General features: G+C 43.0%; 1 pseudogene; it reads right to left on the reverse strand.

Moving 5' to 3' along the window:
- Positions 1 to 1235: 1235 nt before the first annotated feature.
- On the reverse strand, positions 1236 to 2253 carry LOC122912014 (annotated as a pseudogene).
- Positions 2254 to 10008: the final 7755 nt, after the last annotated feature.

Consider the following 10008-nt stretch of genomic DNA (forward strand, 5'->3'; position numbering starts at 1 on the left):
TTACTGGGGCATAGGACTCTTGATCTCAAGGTTACCCACCTGTGAAAGGTGTAGAGATTACTTAAATATAAAATCTTTTAGGGGCACCTGGGTAGCTCAGTCAGTTAAGCATCTTCCTTCAGCTCAAGTCATGATCCCACGGTCCCAGGATAGAGTCCCATGATGAGAGGCTTCCTGCTCAGCGGGGAGCCTGCTTCTCCCTCTCCCTCTGTTCCTCTCCCCTACAATCGATGCTCTCTCTAGAGCGCTTTCTCTCTCAAATAAATAAAATCTTTTTTAAAAGTTTATATGCTACATTGTTCCATTTATGTGACATTTTTGAAAAGACAAACAATAGTCATGGAGAATAACTCAAACTAGCAAGAGATTTGTGGGAGATGGGAGGAAGGATGTGACTACAATGCAATAACATAAGGGATTTCTGAGGGGCAGTAAAACTGTTCTATATCTTGATTGTGGTGTTGATTACATGAATTTTCACATGTATTAAGATTCACAGAAATGTGGTTCCTAGATGCTTTCTTAACTCGGTTAAGCCTTTCAGCATTAACTCAGTTAAGCCTCTGACTCTTGGTTTTGGCTTAGGTTGTGATCTCACATTTTTAGAACTAACCCATGTCAGGCTCCGTGCGGATTGTGGAGTCGGCTTCGGATTTCTCTCTCCCTCTCCTCTGTTTCTCCCTTCTGCCAGCTTGTTCTTTCACTCTCTCAAATAAATAAATGAAATCTTTTAAGGTGGCTCAGTCCCTCAAACAGCTGCCTTAGGCTCAGGTCACGATCCCAGACTCCAGGGATCAAGTCCAACATCCGGCTCTCTGCTCAGCAAGGTGTCTGCTTCTCCCTTTCCCTCTGCCCCACCTCCTGCTCATGCTTTCCTTCACTCTCTCTCAAATAAATAAATAAATAAATAAATAAACAATCTTTTAAAAAATAAACAAATAAAATCTTTTCTTAAAAAGATTCATAGAGGGGCACCTGAGTGGCTCAGCCGGTTATAACTTCTGCCTTCAGCTCAGGTCATGATCCTAGGGTCCTGAGATCAAGCCCCACCTTGGGCTCTCTGCTCAGCAGGGAGCCTGTCTCTTTCTCTTTCTCTCTCTGCCTGCCTCTCTGCCTACTTGTGATCTCTGCCTGTCAAATAAATAAATAAAACCTTTAAAAAAAAAAAAAAGATTCAAAGATGGGGTACCTGGGTGGCTCCGTGGGTTAAGTCTCTGCCTTTTTTTTTTTTTTTAAGTGGTTCCAAGTTTAATCAAGGGTGCGTAGGGGGCTGCACTGCCCCCCAGTGAGGGCCCCGAGGTGGTGGGCAGCCTGGGCCCCACGTGGAGCATTTGCTTTTTGCAGCTGAACAGAGGAATATAGCATAACCAGAAACAAGGCCGTCCTGCCCGCGTCCTGGACCTGGGTGGCGAGGAGGGACACAGGGGGCAGCTCAGCTGACGAGGCCTTCTCTCTGGGACAGGTCATCCCCACCCCTTCTGTCCGGGAGCCTCCCCACCCACCTGCCCTTCTGAAGTCAATTCCTAAAGGGTGGAAGAGTCTGGCAGGGACAGCCCCAGCTGGGGGCAGAGGGGGACCCCCAAGGGCGAAGCGCTCCCCTCAGCCATTTTGGGAACAATAAATACTGTGATGTCAGCAGGGAGGGGCACCCGCTGGCCAGCCGACAGCAGGGAGCAGAGTCTGTGGGCCCAGCCACCCCCGTTCCGCCCCACCCGCCCCTGCAGGCCAGGCCTAAGCCACCCAGAGCCCTCACTCCGTGCGTAGGATGATATGGATGCCGGAGTCCGTGAACACGGGGCCGCTCATCTCCCCCGTCCGCAGCGCAAAGGAGGCATCTTCAAATGGCTTCTGCATCTGACCTCTGCTGAAGGCACCCAGGTCTCCCCTGGCCTTGGCCGAGCTGCAGTCGCTGAACTATGAGGCCAGAGATTCAAAGTCTTCCTCTCCTGACTTGATCTTCTGGATGTAGCCATTAATCAGCTCCAGGGCCTCCTCCTTGGTCCTGGTGATCTTCTCCTGCCGCCAGGACGAGGGCCGCCGTGACTGGCTGTGCTTGACAAGCAGGTGTGAGCAGCGGACCCTGGTGGGCTCCCCCTGTCCATTTTTGCTGCCACTGCTGCTGTTGCCACTCGGCCGCTCCCACTGGCTGGCGTTAGTGATGTGATTGAAGTAGTACACCCGGCCTGAGCTGCGGCTCATGCGCTTCTCCCAGCCGGGCGGCAGCTTCTCCTCGTCCGCCATCTTCCCTCCTGCCGCAGCCAAGTCTCTGCCTTTGCCTCAGGTAGTGATCTCAGGGTCCTGGGATCAAGCCCTGCATGGGGCTCTCTGCTCAGCGTGGAGCCTGCTTCCCCCTCTCTACCTGCTGCTCTGCCCACTTATGATCTCTCTCTCTGTGTCAAATAAATAAATAAATAAAATCTTAAATAAAGAAAAAAGATTCATAGAGGAATGCCTGGGTAGCTCAGTCAGTTAAGCCTCTGCCTTCAGCTCAGGTCAGGATCCCGCCTGTGCTTCACATTCGTCCTTCCTGTTGTCCTGCTATATCAGTGTGATCCACACATCACCTCCTTTAGACTCCAAATCTAGGGGTCAAGGACTGAGTTGGCTTTGCTTACTTTTTTTCTTTCTTCTTCTCCTTCTCCTTCTCCTTCTTCTTTTTTTAAGTAGCCGCCACACCCAGTGGGGGGCTTGAACTTACCACCCTGAGATCAGGGGTCATATGCTCTACCAACTGAGCCAGCCAGGCACCCTCGCTTTGTTTACTTCTACATCCTTGTGCCCAGAGCTTAGGTATAAGGTGGGTAGAATGAAGGAATGTTCTAGCACTAGCTCTGATTCATCTTGGTATACCACATAGCCTAGTCTATATTTAGCCTCTTTTCCAGCTGCACTGGATACACACAGCTGGAAGGCATCACTGGTCCCCCTCTCATCGCTCAGGCCTGGGTCATAAGCACCCTTCTTGGAAAGCGGAATTTCCATCTGCCCAGTAGTTTGAAATCTGAAGATACTAGGAATCTGAAGAGTTTATTGTTGTTGTCATTTTAATTTTTGAAGTACATTTTTATTATAAAAATAACATCTGTTCGATTTTTTTAAAAAAAAACTCAGTAGAAAGACAACAAATAAGCAGACTCAGTCCTACTTCTGAGAAGTCATCATTGTTACTGGTTCCTTCTCTATCTAGAAACATTTGTGTGTATGTCTATATACACATAACAGGTAAGAATGAATTGACCACAGCTCTTGGGGCACAGGTAATATCTTATGTCTTTATAGACTCACTTATATCAAGTATGGCTTTAGCCCTGACCGACAGAGACTAGAATTCTAGAGTCTAATAGTTTTTAGACTGCCCCCTTGGCCGTCCTGAGTAAACAGAGTAGAGTCTCCTACTCTGACCATGGTGGTCAGCACTGCCTTGCTCCTTGTCCAGGTCTGTGGGGGCCATTAGAAATCAAGTCTCTCAGTCAAGCCTGGGCAGATCCTAATCACCCATGCATGACACCCATAAACCAGGAACGGGGGAAAAAACAAAAATAAAAACTTTGGAAATAATTTTATATTTGAGAAGAAGGAGAAATAAAAGCAGGAGAAGCAAATGGGGAGAGAGAAGGAGAACATGAAAGCAGATGGGGAGAGAGAAGGAGAACATTAAAGCAGTCACGTAAATCTACAGTACATCCTTAAGTTATTTTTGGTTTCATATAGCTCTCTTATTTTTAATTATGTGGGGGAGCACTGTAAAAATTTAGTGCTTCCTTGCAGCCTTTCCTGGGGGCTGGGGACATTTGCTGAGGCTCTGAAAATGTCCTATCCGAAACACCCCAGCCCAGCTCTCATGGACCTTGGCAGCCAATTCCATCACAGGGGCTTCTTTGGAAGAGGCCTAGACCTACCTCCACATGTCCTAGAGAAGCTGCATCCCCTATCTTCTCTCTGAGTTCCTAGAGGTCTAAGAGTCAACCAAAGGGTGGGCTACTGTCTCCACACCCTCCCCTCTCGGACCAGACATCCAGTACCTTGCAAAACTAAAGCCTACTTTGGGACGGATTTCCTTTAGAATCGCACTCAGACTGATTCTTTCCTTTCCTTCTAAAATACACAAAAATCCTTATACCTAAAGGAGCTAGAAAAAGAAGAACAAACAAAACCTAAACCCAGCAAAAGGAAGGAAATAATAAAGATTAGAGCAGAAATAAATGATATAGAAACTTAAAAACAGAAACAATAGGTCAGATCAATGAAACCAGGAGCTGGTTCTTTGAAGAGATGAACAACATTGGTAAATTTCTAGCCAGACTCATTCAAAACAGAAAAAGGAAAAGAAAAGAAAAAAAGAGGGAGTAGGGGGAGAGGACCTAAATAAAGAAAACCACTGATGAAATAGGAGAAATAACAACTAACACTAACAAATAATATTAATAACTAACAAATTATAATTAACTGACAAATAGTTAACTAACAAATAATAATAAGCAACGAATAATAACTAAGACAGAAATATAAACAATGGTAACAGAATATTATGAAAATCTATATGCCAACAAATTTGACAACTTAGCAGAAATGTATAAATTCCTAGAAGTATATAATCTACCAAACTATAGCAGGAAGAAATAAAAATTTTGAACAGACCAATTACCAGCGATGAAATTGAATAAATAATCAAAAAACTTCCCCAAAACAATGTCCAAGACCAGATGGCTTCGCAGGTGAATTCTACCAAGGTCTTAAAGAGAGTTCATAACTATTCTTCTCAAACTATTCCAAGAAATAGAGGAGGAAGGAGAACTTCCAAATTCATTCTATGAGACCAGCGTCACCCTGATATCAAAACCAGATAAACACACCACACAGAAAAAGAGAACTACAGGTCAATGTCTCTCATGAATATAGATGTAAAAATGAAGGAAAAATAGCAAATTAAATCCAATGATGCATTTTTAAAAAATCATACACCATCAGGTGGGATTTATTCCCAGGATGCAAGGGTGGTTCAATATTTGCAGACATATCAATAAGAGAAAGGACAAAAACCATATGGCCATTTCAATAGATGCAAAAAAAGAAAAGCATCAAACAAAATACAACATCCATTCATGATAAAAAAAAATTTCTCTGAAAATTAGATCTAGAGGGAACATACCTCAACAAAATAAATAAAGGCTTTATATGAAAAACCTACAACTGAAATCATACTCAATGGTGAAAAACTGAGAGCTTTCCCTTGCAGTCAGAAACAAGACAGGGATGTCCACTCTTACTACTGTTATTTGACACAGTACTAGAAGTCTTAGTGTCAGCAATCATACAACATAAATAAAAGGCATCCAAATAGTAAAGAAGAAGTAAAACTCTCCCTATTTGCAGATGACATGATACTATATATAGAAAACCCTAAATACTCCACCACAAAACTACAAGAACTGATAAATGAATTCAGTAAAGTCGCAGGATACATAATTAATGTACAGAAATCTGTTGCATTCCTATACATTAAGAATGAAGCAACAGAAAGTGAAATTAACAAAACAGTCTGGTTTACAATTGCAACAAAAACAATAAAATATCCAGGAATAAATTTAACCAAATAGGTGAAAGACCTATACTCTGAAATTATAAAACACTGATGAGAGAAATTCAAGACAATGCAAAGAAATGGAAAGACATTCCATGCTCATGTGTTGGAAGAACAAATAATGTTAAAATATCTATATTACCCAGGGGTGCCTGGGTGGCTCAGTCTGTTAAGCATCCGATTTGTGATTTCAGCTCAGGTCATGATCTCAGGGTTTGAGATTGAGCCCAGTGTTGAGTCCCAAGTTGGTCTCCCTGCTCAGTGGGGAGCCTGTTTCTCTCCCTCTCCTCCCTCTTCCTCTGCCCCTTTCCCTGCTCTCTTGCTCTCTTTCTTTCTCTCTCTCTCTCTCAAATAAATGAAATAAAATATATTTTAAACTGTCTATACTACCCAAAGTAACCTACAGATTTAATGCAATCCTTATCAAAATACCAACAGTATTTTTCACAGGTCTAGAAGAAGCAATCCCAAAATCTGTTTGGAAGCACAAAAGACCCTGAACAGCCAAAGCAATTTTGAGAAAGACAAACAAAACTGGAGGTATCACAATTTCAGACGTCAAGTTATATTACAAAGTGGTAGTAATTAAAACAGTATGGTATTGGCATAAAAACAGATCAATGGAATAGAAGAGAAGCCCCAGAAATAAACCCACAATTATATAGTCAATAAATCTTCAACAAAGGAGGAAAGACTATCCATTGGGGGAAAAGTCTCTTCAACAAGTAGTGTTGGGAAAACTGGATACCTACATGCAAAAGAATCAAACTGGACCACTTTCTTTCCTTTTTTTTTTTTTTTCTTAAGATTTTGCTTGTTTATTTGACAAAGAGAGAGATGGGGAGAGAGCAAGCATAAGCAGGGGAGTGGCAGAGGGAGAGGGAGAAGGCTTCCCACTGAGCAGGGAGATCCATGAGATCCCAGGACCCTGGGATCAGGACCTGAACTGGGGTTGAAGGACCTGAATCCAGGACCTGAACCCAGGACCTGACCTGAACTCAGGCAGACACTTAACTGACTGAGCCACCCAGGTGCTCCCAGACCACTTTTTTTCACCACACACAAAAATAAATTCAAAATGGATTAGAGACCTAAATGTGAGACAGGAAACCATCAAAATCCTAGAACAGAACACAAGTAGTAATTTCTCTCACATCAGCCATAGCAACATTTTCCTATACACATACATCTCCTGAGGCAAGGGAAATAAAAACAAAAATAAACTATTGGGACTACATTTGAATAAAAAGTTTCTGCACAGTGAAACAATCAATCAACAAAACTAAAAGGCAACCTACTGAATGAGTAGAAAGTATTTGCAAATGATGTCTGATAAAGGGTTAGTATCTAAAATATGTAAAGAACTGATACTACTCAACAGTGAAAAATAAACAATCCGATTAAAAGCAGGCAGAAGACATGAACACTCATGTTTCTAAAGAAGACATCCAGGGCCTCCTGGGTGGCTCAGTCGGTTAAGCATCTTCCTTCAGCTCAGGTCGTGGTCTCAGGGTCCTGTGATCAAGACCCACATGGGCTCCCTGCTCTTCGGGGAGCCTGCTTCTCCCTCTCCCTCTGCCTGCTACTCCCCTTGCTTGTGCTCGCATGCTCTCTCTCTCTCTCTGTCAAATAAATAAATAAATCTTAAAATAAAAAAAACAAAGAAGGTATCCAGATGGCCAACAGACATATAAAAAGATGCTCAACATCACTCATTATCAGGGAAATGCAAATCTGAACTACAATGCGATGACACTTCACACCCATCAGAATGGCTAAAATAAAAAACACAAGAAACAACAAGTGTTGGCAAGGATGCAGATAAAAGGGACCCTCTTGCACTGTTGGTACGAATGCAAACTCATGCAGCCATTGTGGAAAACAGTATGGAATTTCCTTAAAGAGTTAAAAATGGAACTACCCTTGGTTCCAGTACCACACTACTGGGTATTTACCCAAAAATACAAAAACACGAATTCAAAGAAATACATTCATCCCTGTTTCTTGCGAGATTATTTATAATAACCAAATTATGGACACAGCCCAGATGTTCCATTGATAGATCAATGTACAAAGAAGAGGTTGTGCATATATATATACACAATGAAGTATTATTTAGCCGTTAAAAAAAATCTCACTATTTGCAATGACATGGATAGAAATAGAGTATTATGCTAAGTCAGCCTGAAAAATACAATTACCATATAATCCCATTCATGTGAGGAATGTAAGAAACAACAAACAAGCAAAGGAAGGAAAAAAAGGGAAAGAGAGGGGCAAACCAAGAAATAGACTCTTAATTATAGAGAACAAACTGATGGTTACCCAAAGAAGGTAGGTGGAGGGATGGGTGAAATAGAGGGTGGGGATTAAAGGGTACACTTGCCATAATGAAAAAAATACAAATAAAATAAAAATAATAAATAAATAAATAAAACACACTCAAAAAAGCCAAACTCCTCAAGGGGCCACGAAACCCACAACTTCAAGGAAACAAACTCCTGGCTATGCAGAGGAGGGAGAGGAGAACCCTTTTATTCTTTTTTATCCTTAATAGATAGTTACCATAAATTCACAATGAATTGTCCTGCCACACACATACTCTTTTGAATTTGATCCTTTCTTAGAATATGATGTCTTTTGGGAAAGTTACTGTGGAAAATCAGTAAGAATCATTTATGAAGGGGCACATGAGTGGCCCAATCAGTTAAGCCTCTGCCTTCAGCTCAGGCCATGATCCCAAGGTTCTCGGATCAAGTCCCACATCAGGCTCCCTGATCAGCAGGGAACCTGCTTCTCCTTCTCCCTCTGCCTGCCGCTCCCCCTGTTTGCACCCACTCTCTCTCTCTCTGCAAAATAAATAAACAAAATCTTTTTTAAAATATTTCAGTCCAGGGGCACCTGGGTGGCTCAGTCAGTTAAGCGGCTGCCTTTGGCTCAGGTCATGATCCCAGGGTCCTGGGATCAAGCCCCACATCAGGCTCCCTGCTCCCTCTCCCTCTGCCTGCCGCTCTGCTTACTTGTGCTCTTTATCTCTCTGTTGAATAAATAATAAAAATCTTTTAAAACTTTTTCAGTCCAATTTAGACAACAAAATGCATATACGACTATCTGAGAAACTATTTGAGAACAACTCAAGCCAATGAATATTTATGGAGCATCTACTTAAAAAGTTAACAGTTTCTCATAACCTGCTAGGAGCCAGGCTCTGCAATAACCTCGGAATACTGCAACCAAGCAGAGAGGCCCCCTGCCCTAGGGAGCTCAGAAGGACAGACATGAAAAATACAGGAATGAGGTAGTAACTCTTACAAAAGGGGGAGCACCAGCTGCCACAGGAATGGAAAGCCAGAGGATGAAACACAGGATGGAGTATCAGGGAAGGCCTCCCTCAGAAATGGACATTTAAACTGAGACTTAAAAGTAACCAAAATACAGGGGCACCTGGGTGGCTCAGTGGGTTAAAGCCTCTGCCTTCAGCTCAGGTCATGATCCCAGGGTCCTGGGATCGAGCCCCACATCGGGATCTCTGCTCAGCATGGAGCCTGCTTCCTCCTCTCTCTCTGCCTACTTGTGATCTCTGTCTGTCAAATAAATAAATAAAATCTTAAAAAAAAAAAAAAGTAACCAAAATACAAAGACATCTGAGCTGGCAGAGGAGAGAAACTGAGTTTACTGCTTCCTAGGCAAGGGAGAGCCATGTCTCCCCAGAAATAAGTTCAGCGGTCTCTCCAAGCAGAAACTGAAAGGGCAAGATGTAGGTCCAAAAGGGGGAAACCAATAAAGGAAGACTGAGTTCAAGTCTCTGGCTCCAGTGGGGGTTGTACACTCTACTTTGTAATCGGTCCTCTTCAGGTCTCAGTTCTTAAAAAGGCACGCAGCTCTCAAAGAGATCCAAGACAGGGACTGTGATATCTTGGGGGACTCAGAGCCAAAGCAGGCAAAACCATACCTCTTTGCTCCAAGGCTAGATAGATTTTTCCTTACAAAAGCTAAAAATGGGAGTAGGACAGGCAGAGAAAGAAAGGAAGGTGATGGAGGGATCAGAGCTGCAGAGAATGGAACAAGTTAAAGGAACCAAGAGAGACTATAGATACAGAAGCATGGAGGCAGAGAGGGTAGGGGCTTAGACAAAGCTGGTAAAGCAGGCTGGGTTAAGAAGGGCTTGGTAGACCATGTGCTGTGAATGAGATTGTGTGCCCCCAAGATTCATCTCTTGAAGTCCTAAACTTCAATGTGACTCTATTTGGAGATAGGGATGAGGTCTGTAGAATGGGCCCCTAGTTTGATGCGGTTTGTATCCTTATAAAAGGAGGAGAAGATATAAGGGATCTCTGTCTTCTCATGTACACACAGAGAAAAGACCATATTTTCATATGTCCCAAGGGGGACAGTGGCCACCTACAAGTCAAAAGAAGAGGTCTCTG

Source organism: Neovison vison, chromosome 1 (assembly GCF_020171115.1).
Source record: "Neovison vison isolate M4711 chromosome 1, ASM_NN_V1, whole genome shotgun sequence".
Lineage (NCBI taxonomy): Eukaryota > Metazoa > Chordata > Mammalia > Carnivora > Mustelidae > Neogale > Neogale vison.